Source organism: Bubalus bubalis, chromosome 2, assembly GCF_019923935.1.
Source record: "Bubalus bubalis isolate 160015118507 breed Murrah chromosome 2, NDDB_SH_1, whole genome shotgun sequence".
Classification (NCBI taxonomy): domain Eukaryota; kingdom Metazoa; phylum Chordata; class Mammalia; order Artiodactyla; family Bovidae; genus Bubalus; species Bubalus bubalis.
In genome coordinates this window covers 87,287,990-87,304,285 of record NC_059158.1, presented here as the reverse complement: position 1 = coordinate 87,304,285, position 16,296 = coordinate 87,287,990, and the positions used below count along the sequence as shown (strand labels likewise).

Below are 16,296 nucleotides of genomic sequence, written 5' to 3'. Positions count from 1 at the left end.
CCAAATACAGTTATACCTCAGTCAATGTGGAGAGTCCCAGCCTTCAGTGTTCTCAGGGAGGGTCCATATACATATATGCTGTGGATTTGACTACTCTTTTCCTAAAAGGAATACTAGGAATGTGCTTGATGGTGGGAAGGAGCCAGGATGACATGACTGACTCCAGACAGCCCCTTTCATTTGCAGAGCATTTTGAATTTTACCTTTTTTTGAGGGGGGGGGGGGGCTTACATTATCAGTTGATCCTGCAACCATCCATCCAGTGAAGTAGGTTATCATTGTCCTCTGCTGTCAGATTTTAGAAAATCAAGATTCATTAGATTAAGCAACTTGCCTGAGATAGCAGATATCCGAGCTAAAACTTTTCTTGAGCTATCTGTCTAAAATTTTCATCTTGAAAAAAAAAAATAATAATAAAAAATAAAATTTTCATCTTGGAAAATATTCAAGCATGGGTAGGAAATGGAATAACGGAGAATCCTAAGTTAGGGGAAATGTTTTTAATAGAGATCTACTTGCATGTAGCAATCATTCAGCTTTAGCAAGTACTTTTAATGATAGGTGTTGCTAGTTGGGGAAAACCCAAATGGGGTTTTGTGTGTGTGTGTGTGTGTGTGTGTGGTTTTTCTCAGCATGTGGAGCTTAATAACCCTAATCACATTCACATGAATATCTTCTGAAAATGACGATTCTTGGAATTCACCCCAGTTGCTCTTAACTCTTGGAGCAGGGCATGGCAACCCACTCCAGTATTCTTGCCTGGAGAATCCCATGGACTGAGAAGCCTGATGGGCTACCATTCACTAAGTCTCAAAGAGTTGGACAAGACTGAAGCTACTTAGCTGAGCTCTTAACTCTGGGAATCTCTAAGGGTGAATCTATATCTTTAACAAGAGACCCTCCGCTGACCTTTAAACTTGACTTCTCGTGCCTTTCCGGGTCTGTAGTTTTCCCCCTAGAGTCCCGGCCGGGCTGCGCTGGGCGGGGCAGGGCTGGGCGGGGCTTGGGTGAGACTGGGGGAAGTGGCGGGAGGGGCACGGTCTGGCTTGGAGGGGTGGAGGGTGAAGGGTTAAGGGATCCACGCGCAGGCGCTGCCCTCTGAACTGGAACGGAAAACAACTTCCGGTTGGAGTCACTCGGCCGGGCGCCGGCGACTTAGAGACTGGAGAGACCGGTGCGCAAACCTTGAGCTGTGAGTAAGAAACTTCGCTAGCGAGTTGCAGTGTCCGAATGCATCGGGCACGGCGACGGAGAATTTGTGTGTGTGAGTGAGAGGGATGCGCTGGCCGTATGGGCGCCACAGGGAGAGAAGCCGCGGAGCTGCAGAGACAACCAGTTCTCATGGTGGGGAGGGACTTTGTGCGAAAGAAATCACCTGGGTCCCTGTCCCGGAGCGGACCGGGAGGGGCTTTCCGGGCCCACGGCGTCTGCGCAGCAACGACGGCCCCTGCTGTGACGGCTGCCGGGGACGGATCCTGCCCGATTCCGCGTCGGCCGCTCTCTGTGACTTGATTTCTTGGCCTGCCAACCGGGGAGTCAGGCCTGTGATGTCAGAGTGAGCGGTAGACCCCACCTGGAGGTCCCAGCCCCCTTGAGGACCGGAGGCTGCCTTCCAGAAGTTAATACTGTCTTTGTTACTCTTTCAAAAACTTCCTAAGTTCTTTCTGTTGTTTTTTTCCCCAAGGTTATTGCACAGTTTCTGTCTCAGCTTTCCTGTGGGGTGTCATCATAGCCTTGTCACTGAGAAGTTGGGTAACCTCCCCGAGGGTCAAGGAGAAACTGGATGGCTGAGGCGGAAAGAGCAGAAGCAAACCCTGCCCCCAGTGGGAACCGGGCGTTAGGCGGAATCCCTTGCGCGGTGTAAACTGACTAGTGACGAGTTACACGTGTAACAGGCTGTACTCGTCACGAAGTGAAGCAAGGAGGGGGAAGAGACTCAAACCAAAGAGTCTCTGTGTCTCTTACTATGCTGTAACAAGAAGTAGAGCAGCCTTTGCTATATAAAGTGTCATGTGTCTCACAGATTCTTTTGACAAGTTGTATCTTAAGAGAGAAATGGTAGTAAAGGAAGTGAAGTGACACGAAAGTGAAGGGAAATAGCGTGATCTGTTTCCCTACCACGACGGGAATACACACTTCAAAGAGGGGGAACAGAGAAGCGAGCTCTGTAGTCTGCTGAAAAAAATGTTTTGTCCCTTTCATTGGGGAGGAGAAGAGAACCCTAAAGTGATAACAGTCATGTTTTAAGCAGAAAATGAAACTCCTTCACAGCCCATTCCCCAGCCACAGGTACTCCAACGCTTTGCACATCTCTCTTAGTTGTACATAAACGTGTTATTTCGCTTTCTTATGAAAATAAGATTGTATGTGCATACAGTCCTATGATTTCGTTTTTCAGATAGAATATATATAGTGGAAATCTTACCATATATAGCTCTGCTTTACCTTAATGTCAGCATGGGATTTCTTTGTCTGGATGTTCCAAATGTAGTTAAACATCTCTTAATATGGCCTGTCTATATATTTTGCCCCTGTTCTTCACGATTATTTAATCTATATTTCATTAGGATACAAATTATTAACCCTTTGTGAATTATATGGCGAATATTTTCAAGAACTATTAGTCTTTGGGTTAAAATGTCCAGATTTTCTCCTAAGAAGATGGTCCTCACTCAAAAATTATTAAAATATTTTCCTATATTCATTAAATATTCTTACACTTGTTATGCTTTACTCATTAAAACATGAAAATTATTTTTTAACATTTTATAAGATAGGGATTTAGCCATTTTTGCTGAAATCATTTGCTGAAATCAATTAATTCCCAATGGGCTAGAAATACTACCTTAATATAGTAAATTTCCAGGCATACATGAGTCTTTTTTGGATTCTTGTGTCCCTTTGTTCTGTTTGCTTCTTCTATACAATTACCAATCTCTCTTTGATTAGGCATTTTGTAGTCATTCATACGGAGAAGGCAATGGCACCCCACTCCAGTACTCTTGCCTGGAAAATCCTATGGACGGAGGAGCCTGGTAGGCTGCAGTCTATGGGGTCGCTAAGAGTTGGACACGACTGAGCGACTTCACTTTCACTTTTCACCTTCATGCATTGGAGAAGGAAATGGCACCCCACTCCAGTACTCTTGCCTGGAAAATCCTATGGACGGAGGAGCCTGGTGGGCTGCCGTCTATGGGGTCGCACAGAGTCAGACACGACTGAAGCGACTTAGCAGTAGCAGTCATTCATAAAGCAAGTCCCTCTTTAAATATCCTTGGTGATTGTGTTCTCTCTCAGGTAAAATTTAAAGTAAACTATTTATATTTCATTAAAACAGGTTTCTTTGGGGGGTTTTGTTGTTGTTGTATAGTTGCTCAGTCATGTCCGACTGTTTGTGACCCCATGGACTCTAACCCACCAGGCTCCTCTGTCCATGGGATTTCCCAGGCAAGAAAGCTGAAATGGGTTGCCATTTCCTTCTCTAGGGGAGAGATTCTCCTGCGTTGAAGGCAGATTCTTTACCACTGAGTCACCAGGGAAGCCCTTGGGGGGTTTTAACTACCCACTAATATTTTGTGACTGACATGTAGATGATTTATATATCTGGCCAACTTTCTAAAATTACTGGTTTTAATAAATTGTCTCTTGAATTTTCTAGGAAAATAGTCTTCTGAATATAATCTTACCTCCTTCTTTATACTTACTTCTTTCTTTTTTTTATAAATTTCTAGTTTCTCCAAAACAGTGATATATAACAACAGTGATTCTGGCCATCCTTATCATATTTATTCATTTGCAGTTATTTTATTGTGTCATCATTGAATATGAATTTTATAATTTCAAATAATTTTATTTATCAAAGTGTCTTTAATATTTCTAGCTTTTGGGATTTTTACAGGGAATAGATTTTGGATTGTGTCTAAAGTTGGGGTTTTTTTATTTTGTTTTTTCTTTTGCATTGGCTAGCACTTTGAGAGCAGTTTTGGACAGTAGATGTTGAGTTTTCATTTGGTGTATATATTTCTTGTTGTCTTGATGTATTTTCATTGCTACTTTAGTACTAAACATTTTTATCAGGGGTGGAAGTTGAGTTTTGTCGTATATGACATTTTGGCATCTAATGTGGCCAATCATGTGGTTTTCTTCCTTGACCTTTTAGAATGGCAAATTGTTTTAGTAGATTTCTACTTTTGTTGTTGTTGTTGTTTTTAATTTTTATTGGAGTATAGTTGATTTATAATGTGTTAATTTCAGGTGTACAGCAAAGTATATGTACATATATCCACTTTGTTTGTTTGTTTTCCCATATAGGCCATTAGTCAGTTCCGTTGCTCAGTCGTGTCTGACTCTTTGCGACCCCATGGACTGCAGCACTCCAGGCTTCCCTGTCCATCACCAACTCCCAGGGCTTGCTCAAACTCATATCCAATGAGTTGGTAATGTCATCCAACCATCTCATCCTCTGTCGTCCCCTTCTCCTCCCACCTTCAGTCTTTCCCAGCATCAGGGTCTTTCCCAGTGAGTCAGTTCTTTCCATCAGGTGGCCACAGTATTGGCATTTCAGCTTCCGCATCAGACCTTCCAATGAATATTCAGGACTGATCTCCTTTAGGATGGACTGATTGGATCTCCTTGCAGTCCAAGGGACTGTCAAGAGTCCTCCAACACCACAGTTCAAAAGCATCAATTCTTCGGTGCTCAGCTTTCTTTATAGTCCAACTCTCACATCCATACATGACTACTGGAAAAACCGTAGCTTTGACTAGATGGACCTTTGTTGCCAAAGTTATATCTCTGCTTTTTAATATGCTCTCTAGGTTGGTCATAGGTTTTCTTCCAAGGAGCAAGCATCTTTAATTTCATGGCTGCAGTCACCACCTGCAGTTTCAATTGTTTCCCCATCTATTTGCCATGAAGTGATGGGACTGGATGCCATGATCTTAGTTTCCTGAATGTTGAGTTTTAAGCCAACTTTTTCACTCTCCTTTTTCACTTTCATCAAGAAGCTCTTTAGTTCTTCTTCGCTTTCTGCCATAAGAGTGGTGTCATCTGCCACTACCACCAAATATCAAGGTTATTGATATTTCTCCTGGCAATCTTGATTCGAGCTTGTGCTTCATCCAGCCCTGCATTTCGCATGATGTTCTCTGCAAATAAGTTAAATAAGCAGGGTGACAGTATATGGCCTTGATATACTCCTTTCCTGATTCAGAACCAATCTGTTGTTCCATGTCCAGTTCTAACTGTTGCTTCTTGACCTGAATACGGATTATGGAGTATTTAATAGATTTCTCTGTGCTATACAGCAGGTTCATTAGTTATTTTATATAGTGTGTATATATCAGTCCCAGTCTTCCAATTTATCCCTCCCCTTTAACTCATGTTAACTGTATGTTTGTTTACATCTGTGCTCTACTTCTGTTTTGTAAATAAGTTCATTTGTATCTTTGATTTCTAGTTTTTGAACCAACCTTACACTTCATCATTGTGTTGAATTTAAGCACATAGGTTTCTTTTTGGTAACAATTTTATTTAAAATCAGTGATTGAGTTACATCTGTAGTCATCTTTTTTCCTGTTATCTTTGCCAGAGTTTAATATCAAGGCTATGCTGATTTTCTAAAAAGAATTTAGAATAGTTTTTTCTTTCTGTGCTTTGAGGTAGTTTAAATAGCTTGTTTAGTTGCTAAGTTCTATCTGACTCTTTGCAACCCCATGGATTGTAGCTCACCAGGCTCCTCTGTCCATGGGATTTCCCAGGCAAGAATACTGGAGTGGGTTGCCATTTCCTTCTCCAGGGGATCTTCCTAACTCAGGGATTGAACTCAGAATCTTCTGCATTGCCAGACTCAGCTCAACTTGCTGAGCCACCAGTGAAACCTAAAATAGTTTAAGAGCTCTCTGTTTGAAAGTCTGAAAGAATTAATTCATGAAACCATCTGAAAGTACAGTGGACCCTTAAATAATACCTGGAGGTTAGGGGTGCCACAGCTCCCAGTAGTTGAAAATCTGCAAGCAGTTTATAGTCAGCCCTCTTGTTTCCGAGGTTCTGCATCTTCAGATACAATCAACTGCAGATAGTGTAGTACTGTAGTATGTATTTAGTGGGGAAAAAAATTCGCCTATAAGTATATCCATGTAGTTAAAACCCATGTTGTTCAAGGTCAACTGTACATTATTCTTAAGGCAACAGTAATATTCAGCAGAAAGATCCAGAACTTTAAAAGGCAAACAAAAGCTCCTTAGAGTAAATCCTTATAATTGAAGGGGTGTGAAGCACCAATAATGTAGAGAATGAAGAACTGCTGTACTGATCCTGGTCATTTTATCCTCCACCTTTTTTTATTTTTCAGGGAAAATGCTGTAGGTAGACTGAGGGTCTAATAAAGTGCTTTACTGTTTTTTCTCTCCTCTACTCCAATTTATAAAGGAAAGGGTGTTGCTTCTACATGGGCAAGCTTTTATGCCCTGAAAGAACAGTTTCACTTTGTTGTCATCAGCTTCCCAATTTTCCCAGGAAATTTCTTGCTTTAGAGGTAGTAACCAAGCTGACATTCTACTCTAGCCAAATCCTATAGGGGAGTTTCAAAATGAGTGGCTGAGAAAATATACAAGCTCAGCATGCTTTGACTTACTGAATATGAAGTGAAAATCAGTAACAGTCTAGGTATGTACATAGCCTGTGGACACAAGAACAGGGCTGGCTTCTGAGGCATAGAAACCATATAAGCACAGCCCACTGTTTCGCTCAGCTAATGAATGGCTTACTGTTAATATGTGGATAGTAGTGTATTATGTAATCTTTGGGAGAGCTATTCACTTTTATAAATGATTATTTGAAATACTTTTTGATTGCTTTCAAGTAAGACTATTACTTTAGATAATGCAGTTTAGCGGTATACAACTGTGAACTGGAGGAAACTTCAAGACGCTCATAAATGTTATTTACAGAGGAATGCAGGCATTCTGTCAGTGGATATTTGAGTATCTTAACTTAAACATCTGTTAATCTAGAACATATTGGCATAATTTGGGGGCATGCCCTTCCCTGGTAGCTCACTGGTAAAGAATCTTCTGCCAATGCAGGAGATACTGGTTCCATCCCTGGGTTGGGAAAACTCCTTGGAGTAGGAAATGGTAACTCACTCCAGTATTCTTGCCTAGGAAATCCCATGGATAGAGGATCCTGGTGGGCTACAGTCCATGGGGTCACAAAGAATCAAACAAAACTTAGTGACTAAACAACAACCTATAACAGACAAAGACTGCATATTTTAAAAAAGCATACCCATTATCTTTCAGGAAATGATAAAAAAAAAAAAAAGAATACATAGCCTCTTGATGTAAAACACTATTCTAACAACAGTTGGTCCTTGAACAACACGGAGGTTAGGCATGGCAACCCTCTGCTCAATTGAAAATCTGCATGTAAAGTTAACCCTCTGTATCCAAGGTTCCTGTGTATCTGTGGTTCCACCATATCGTCAATTGCACATCCAGGGATTCAACCAATGACAGATCGTATAGTACTGCAGTATTTACTCATGAAAATATCCATGGATAAGTGGACTTGTGCACTTCAAACTAGTGTTGTTTAAGAGCCAGCCATATACTCATGCTTTAGCTGATTAGCTGTTGCTACTCAATATCCTTTTGTTTTCTAACAGCTTTCTAAGCATGAATATTACTATTCAGTTTCAACTTGATTGTGTGTAATGATGTCAAACCAAGTTTTAGTTTCTATTTTCTGTAGGATTTACATTGTGGCTGCCATTCATCCCATGTTGTCTCTTACGCTTACTGCTATGGTTTTCAACCATGGGTAGAGGAAAAGAGGAGGCTATTAGCAAGAACAGCTAACAAAATTGGTAACAAAATTTCTCTGTAGTCCAAAACCAAGATTCTGAATCATTTTCAGAAAAGGATAACAGAATATGAATTCAACTCCCTTGTGGGTGGGTGGCAAATTAGCGTACGCAATCTTTTGAACTGTGTGCTTTGTTTGAAAACTGTTCAAAAAAGTTGAGGAGGATTGAAACAGGCAGTGGTACCAGAGCCTTGGCAACTGAAAACAAGCCTCTGGGACCTATGTAATTGTATATGTTACAGTTTTTCAATTCCTCATCTATAAAAACATTTTTTAAAATCGTGGTAAAATACACATAATGTGAAGTTTACCACCTTAGCCATTTTTAAGTGTACAATTCAGTAGTGTTGAATGTATTCACATTGTTGTTCAAGCAAGAAAAGCATTTCTTAAGAGACTTTTTAAATTACTTTAAGAAAAAAGTTTGGGAAGTAAATAATAATGTTGTTTGTTTGTCTCATGGGAGAAGTGTCCTGAACAGTAACCTTGTTTTCTTCCTTTTTAACTTCAGAGATATACTTTCTTTAATGGCAATTATCATTACTAAATTATGAGGGTAAACATTTTGAGCAATGATCTGTAGTAGCTTTCACTTACCACCATGCTTTTTTCTTGGCAAAAAAAGGGTCTATTGAAAACATGTTGTTAACAGTGAAAACAGTCTGTCTACAAGTCATTGTAGTTATGAATTATTGGAAATTGAGTGGACTAAGAAAAACAATGAGTTCTAGTTTGATGGTTACTTACCTGAAGTTATAGGAATCCTTGAGATATTTGCAGTAGAATTAGGTATGGAGAATTGTTCTCTTCAGCAGCAGAATAAACTCAATCAGGTGATTTTGCTGTGAAGAATGATTTGCTCTAAGGACAGAAATCAGGGATTCAAGTCCCTTCAAGATAACAATTTTAAATTACTCGAAAAAAAATGAACTATTCTTGTGGGATATGTAAGTGGTTTTACTATTTCTAGCCAATTAAATATATGGCTTTTACCATGATTAATTTCATGACTTTATATATTTGCTATCCCTAAACTAAAATGCCTTTCCCTTCATATTGATGTTTTTCAGCCTTTTTAAATCCATATTTCCTTTTTTATAAACATTAAAATACCACAAATCCTAGGAGATAAAAATATGTGACCTTTCTTCCCACAAAGTTCTTACACCTCCTCATACTGAATGTAAACTTCCTCTTGAAGTTTTCCCCATCCAAGAATATTCTGTAGAGCCCTACTTTATATGATTTATGAAAGACAGATTTTTTAAATATTAGGTAACCATTTTAAACTGATAATTCTTTCTCCCACATCTCCAGATTCTAACATGGCCCCTACTCAGAGGAAAGGATACCCCTTAACATGGCTAAGCAAGCTAACTGAGCAGTACCTCAGATGGGTAGAACATCTCATGTCCAGTTTCCCTTTTGGTGTTACACTATTTCATTTTGCACTTCAACCCATAGAATTTTATACAACTTGAGGGAAAGAAGTGCTGCTGGAGATAAAAAAGGAAGTGAGGCAAAGCTGAGACTCATGGGTGTGGTCTTTGGCTATGAAGTCTTCTTTTAACTCTTAGAAAATAACAAAAAGTTTCACCAAGTTCTGACATCCAGAAAAATAGAAAACCTAGTTTGGTGAGTTTTGGGTTTGATCTGTGGGATTGTCTTACCTTATCTATCCTGATGCATTTAGCTAACCAGCTTATTTTTTAAAAAATGCAAAATGCAAATTCTGACTCTGCTGGATCTGTGATATTTAAGTTTCTGTGATTTCAGCTGCCTGATTGGAAGGAACAGTGTTACACAGTGACAGCATAGTGCAGTGTGCTATGGGTATATCCATAACCGAAGTTTACAACCTGGAGAGTGAGAATAGAAATGGAAGCTGTCATTTTGGGGAACTGGCTGCTGTACTAATGGAACTCTCTTAAAAGTGGGAAATGATTGGAAGTAAATGTCAGGAGTGACAGTTCTCTTCCATTTCCTTTCTTCAAGTAAGGAAACACACATACTTTTCAGTGTCGTCAAAGGTTTACCTTAACCATCTAAGACAGAAGATGTTCTTTTATTTATGTGTATATACTACATTATTGACTTTTTTTCTGCTTTTTGCTTTTGTTGCTTTTTGTGGCTGAGGGGTCAAACATAGAGCTAAATAGGAGAGACAGGATGTATCTCTCATTCGCTTGCTCACCTCTTCCTTTGCTAAAATGGCAACTTTTCTGAAGTAGAATGTGAACTGTTATTATTCATACCCCAAGGGGTTGGGAAAAGCAGGTGACTTTCTTTTCTAGGGCAGAGTAGAAGAGGTAAACAGTTACTCTAGAATCACCCCATCCTGAAACTGCTTTAGATTTAAACTGGCCTCTTACCACAAGTGTCAACCCTGGTAGAACACTTACCCAGAAGCATAATAATCTCAGCAGTGGGGAAAACCCAGGAGAGGACCCTTGTTCTACTTACTAAATAACCCACACTTGTCTCTACTTGTCCACAAAAAGTAGACCTTGTTAAAGATGCTTTTGAACTGTGGTGCTGGAGAAGACTTTTGAGAGTACCTAGGACAGCATGGAGATCAAACCAGTCAATCCTAAAGAAAATCAACCCTGAATACTCATTGGAAGGACTGATGCTAAAGCTGAAACTCTAAAAAATAAATAAATAAATAAAGCTGAAACTCTGATACTTTGGTCACCTGATGTAAACAGCCGACTCATTGGAAAAAACCCTAATGCTAGGAAAGATCGAAAGCAGAAGGAGAAGAGGGTGACAGAGAATGAGATGGTTGGATGACATCATCGATTCAGTGGACATGAACTTGGGGGAACTCAGGGAGATGGTGAGGGACAGGGAGGCCTGGCATTCTGCAGTCCATGGGGTCCAAAGAGTCAGACGTGACTTGGCGACTGAAAAGCAAAAGGGGTGGAGGAAATCTACCTTTAAGCATGTGATTCTTTTCAAACTTGAAATCCAAATGTGTATAACTAATCAAAGTTGAGCTGCTCTGGTTGAGCTGGGCAATTGGTAGTAATTGGTAGAAGAGCATTGTTCGGCTACACACCCACAGCCTCAGTGGAGTTCCAGAAGCACACTATTTTCCTTGATTATTACTTTTTATTGAGGATTGGTTAGACACCATTTGTCATAACAGTGCTTGTTGTCAAGGACAACAAATTTAAGATACATGTATCTATAAAGTAAGGGGGTGAATGTTTGTTTAAAAAGAAGGAGGTAGGAGGAGTTAGAGTACCACTTCAGAAAATTTAACATCCCGATAGTGGGAGTCCCAAACAGGCACAGAGAAGGAATGAAATGGCCCAAAAAGTAATTCAAGAAAATTTGCAACAACTGACGGATGAACTTCCAGATGGGTTAAGTACAAAAGCAGGAATCAAAATGGCCCTGAACTTCAACAAAAACAAAAGGGAGTGTAGCAAAACTTACAAAATTCTGAGGAAAAATTACTTCCAACCTGGGACTCAACCTGACGAACTGTCAGTTAAATCTTAGGGTAAGACTGTTTTCAGTTATCTGAAATATAATTTCAGCAAAGTCTGAAAATATACTTTCAGCAAGGTCTCAAAAAATTTACTTTGTAAGCACTTCATCAGAAAGCTACTGGAGGGTTTACCCCACCAAATTGAGGAGTAAAACAGGGAGGATGAAGATTTGGGATACTGAGAATGAGAGATTCAGCTAGAGAGAGAGATATGAATAAAGGGAATCATCAAATTCAGGTTGAAAGAAGGTCTCAAGGTGAAGGCTTTCCTCTCTGCACAGAGATGAACAAGTCTAAACTTGAGCAAGTCAGAACACTCAAGGAGAGAAACTTGTAAGAACATGAAATTGATAGAGTAATGTCTGAACTTACTGAGGAGTTGCATTAGTGATAGTAAGAAATAAAGCAAATAAGTTTTTTCAGTAACAATATTTTTAAGGAAAGGAAAAGGAGCCATAGTATATTATATGGCTCAGCAGTGAATAGCATTACACAGTCATAAGAAAGGAAAAGTGCAATGTAAATCTAATAAATAGTACATAAATATTAGAAGGATGAGGAGGATATAAAGGGAGGGGAGACTTTAAAAGAGAGCTGAATCCTTGTCTTGCATAATGGGAGGACAAGTAAAATAGAAATCAGTAGTGACAATATTAGCAAATTATTTAGAAATACAAAGATAAATACCAAAAAGAATCAAAAGAGCTGAAAATTGTTGCCACGGTGAAGAAGGAAGTGGGGAGGGAGAAGAGGAGAGTAAGGGACTACTGTTTTTCTTAAACCTTATAAAGTTATTTGTCTCATTAAAATATAGATGCATTATGCTTTGATTAAAAATAAAATAGAAATGAAATTACAGTGAAAAGAACTAAGATATTGGTCTTTTCACATCAGAGAGACCTGGATTTATCTGGGTCTTCCATTTTTCTAATTTGTTGACATTAGGCAACTTATTTAACCTTTTGAATCCCAGTTTCCTTATCTGGAGAGGGAAGATTAAGATAAGGTAGTTTATGTAAAGTAGCTGGCAAGTAATTTTTATCTCAGTAGGTGTAAGACTACCCCCCTCCCTAATGTTTCCCAGGAGGAAATAGGGAACGACCACCATTGTTGGGATGCTTACCTTTCAGATATAAGGTTCTTAGTGTTCAGAATCTTCTGGTTCATGGCTGTGTGTGTGCCTGTTCAGATTGAAGGCCTGTCACTGGGATCTCTGTCCTTTATCAACTATCTGTAGATAGAGAATTTAAAAAGAATTAAGATGATTTGGAATGTTGGTAGCAGGGACAATCAAGTTATAAGGACTGCTTGGTGGGAGAAAAGCTGTGGTCTCAGATTTGTCTTTCAACACTAACGTCAATGCAAATGCCATTAATGGTGTCTCTTCCATTAATAGAGAAAACACTTGTCACATAGACTGGTGAATTGTGGAGATTTCATGAACCAAGATCAGCAAGAGTGCTATTGCTCTGAACCATCTGCCAAAGTATCAAAATACCTTCTTTTTTTAAAGAACATCTGCCTTAGCAACTGCTATTTTTGATTCTGAATTCTCTGCACTTTCATAACAATTAAAAAAGCATATCACCATGGACAAAAGGACACTTTATGGAAGCCCATTTCCCTGCCTTGGTACATATTTGTGTAGTATTTTTCAGAGTTCAGTGCTTTCCCATTATGACTTGGCCCTCTGCGGCAGTGATTCGAAATCTCTCACACTTGTTTCTCTCTTTTTCTACCCTCACCTACCTTCCCCCTACTCCACCCCATGCCAAAAAAGAAATTATGGTCCTAGAAGTCTTGGACAGGGTTTGCTGATGTGTTTTTTTTTTGTCTGTCTGTCTGTCTGTCTGTTTTAACTGCCCTGGATTATTCTGATGTACTGACAAGTTGGGAACCATTGTCCTACAGCATGCTGTGCCCCAGACATTCTAAACTGGGGCAGATGAGGGAACTGAGGCTCACAGAAAGGCTATAGCTTATTCACTCTCCCCCATCAACAGGCATGTCTAGCTTGGACAGGGATTCTGCACTCCAGCTCTGATTTTATCTTTGGTTGACTAGGCTTTTTAATTTTGATTCTCTGATTTGTATTAAGAGAAGCTACTATATTTTACACAAGATGTGGCCTCAGTTAAAAATAAGATTTGGAATTTTTATTTTATACCATCTTTTTAATTTTTTCCAAATGCAAAAGGAAATGAAATGTCAAATCAAAATTTTTAATAAACTCTTGCCTCTCCACAATAGGATAGGATAGCAAATGCTAGGACTTACTAGATCTGAGTATTCACATGTGAGAAAAACTGGGGTGGCCCTGAAAAGAGTGGAAATGTGGGTAATTTTTGGCACAGAGACAGGTTTGAGAAGTTGGTTTGTAGGGTTCCTCAGAGATTTGGGGTCCTGTATTCAGGAGTATTTGACATTAAGAATAAGAAAGTGTGTTGCATGGTATAAAAATATTGTATCTGGTTTTAAACTTTTATCATATTATACATTTACAGTCACACCCTAAACTTCTTGGGAATGCCTAGAAATGGAGATCTGGAGATCTCTGAAACCTTATTTATTTTCTCACTGGAGTTCTCTCAGTTACTTCTAATAAAACAAGTTGTGACTTGGCAAGCATTGGCCCAACAGCCTCTAGCTGTCCTTAGGGAAATTAAAAGCTTGGGTTTGAAGAGTTCTGTGCCAGTGATTAAGAGCACAGAATATAGCTTTTATAATTATGTAGACTTTTGCCTGTTCCCATTTATCACTGGTAATATTCTCAAGGCTAAATATGACTGCCCAGCAATTTAAACTGCAGTTTAAGAGGAGGAAATAGGCCTTTTTGTGAAAAAGGTCCTCTGTCTCCCGAAGTTTCATTCTCTTTTCATAGACGAGCTCTGTCCTTTCATAGTGATTGTGATTTAGTAAATGACTCAGAGTTGTTGGAGGGGCCCCTAATCTGTTAACTCATGACATTTTAACTACTTTTTCAAGAAAAACTTTGCCTTTTGTGAATCTGGTACCGCCTGTGACATCTCTTACACTATTGTCTTCGGGATGGAGGGACTTTTTTTCAAACTTTTTAAGTTAAAACCAGAAAATAGGTAGAAACTGTTCTACTCCTGTGAAAGATGATTACTAATACTATTTCATTATCATAAGTTTGGTAGAGTAGACTAGAAAGACTTAAGAAAAATCACACATTCAAACGCTCTACCAGAAAGTTATTTTTCTCGTTATTTAACAGTATATAAGGGTTAACACAGCAGAGCACTAGACAATATTCCTGCCTATATTTTGGTTTGTATTTGGGAGAAAGAAAGGTGTATATCTTGTGACACAAAGTGGTACAATAGTGAGTTTTGCTTCTTTCTCTCTCCACTGTTTTCTTTTAAAACAATGTAGAGGTTTTGTTTATTTTTTGGTAGAAAGATTTTGGCCTGGTTGACTGTCAGCCAGTGTCAGAGGACATTGAAAACAGGACTTTAAGAATAGTAGCTGGATGGAAGGCTTACTTAGCCATCATTTCTTCCTTTAGATTTCGTTAGCACTCAGTTGGTACATTTTTTCCTGCCTATTGTTAATTATGTCTCTGTTAGCACTTTTGTCCAAAATTAAATTCAGTATCCTCTCCTGTCTCTCAGTTTTTCTTCCTATTTCTCTGTGGCTGACTGGCATTGCTGTTTGCCCTATATTTTGAAAAATATGGCTGGCCAACCACCTTTGACAAAATAAACCGGTTACTTTGCTTATTAAAATACAGATGCTAGGACTCCCTCCCAGGCCAACTCTCTCAGAGTTGCTGAATGCTTCCTTCTTGTCTGTTGTACACATCCAGTTGGCCAGTGAATCCTGTTAAATTTGCCTTTTAAATGTCTCTTGAATCCATTCATCTTTCATTTCCCTTACTCTAGTTCAAGCCCTTAGCTTTTACCAGAATACAACAATGGTTTGCTATGGATATACTCACTTTGTCTCCCTCATTAGTTTGTATTCTGCTGGTATCCGGTTTATCTTTCTAAAATATATTCATCTCTTGCTTGAAAATTCCTTAATGTCAGCAGGTTAAAATTAGAGTGACATTCAAGGGTCTATTGCAGTCTGGCCATATCTAAGTCTGCTGTGTACAGTTCATGTAGTTAGTACACTCTGCAACTGCCGGGTGCTTCATTCGAATTATGGTCTACATGATTGGGACCCATAGGGTTTTTTCAGTGCAGGACAGTCATATGTGGTGGCCCCAACTATCCTGTCTCAGCACCCTGACCTCTCCATCCTTTCTGTATACATACCTCACTTGCGTAAATATTGTACTCAGCACCAGTCCCTAAATGCACTATACTACTGATGGCACCCCACTCCAGTGCTCTTGCCTGGAAACTCCCATGGATGGAGGAGCCTGGTGGGCTGCAGTCCATGGGGTCACTAAGAGTCGGACACGACTGAGCGACTTCACTTTCACGTTTCACTTTCATGCATTGGAGAAGGAAGTGGCAACCCACTCCAGTGTTCTTGCCTGGAGAATCCCAGGGACGGGGAAGCCTGGTGGGCTGCCGTCTCTGGGGTCACACAGAGTCGGACACGACTGAAGCGACTTAGCAGCAGCAGCAGCAGCAGCAGTGATTTCTCAGAGCATCTACTTTTTCAGAGTGAATGCTCGTTCTCCTTTCATTCTACTTGTTGAAATCATTCTCATATTTCAGGGCCCAGTATAAGTGTCAGATCCTCTGTGAAACCTTCCACAATTCTCTCGTTTTAATTGTTCCTTCTATTATACCTTTTTACTGCTTACACTTTTACTTAACAGTTCTTTGCTTCTTCCTTTGAGATAAAACCTATGTACAATGAAATGCACAAATCTGGAGTGGACCTTTGGGTGAGCTCATGTATTTTTGCCTTACTAAATTATAAGCTCTAATTAGAGAAAAAGGCAAAGACTA

The 16,296-nt window shown here is 39.5% G+C and overlaps 1 protein-coding gene across 2 annotated transcripts in view; it reads left to right on the top strand.

The window, feature by feature from the left end:
• The window catches only part of TANK (TRAF family member associated NFKB activator), a 97,918-nt gene that overhangs the window by 17,518 nt on the left and 64,104 nt on the right, over nt 1–16,296 (top strand). Inside the window, exon 1 of one of the 2 annotated variants that reach the window (XM_006074294.4) lies at nt 1,062–1,192. The exons of the other annotated variant lie outside the window; for it this stretch is intronic. The gene's annotated coding sequence lies outside the window, so the exon portion shown is untranslated. Of the gene's footprint in view, nt 1–1,061; nt 1,193–16,296 lie in introns of those variants that run through there. 2 annotated transcript variants of the gene reach the window in all.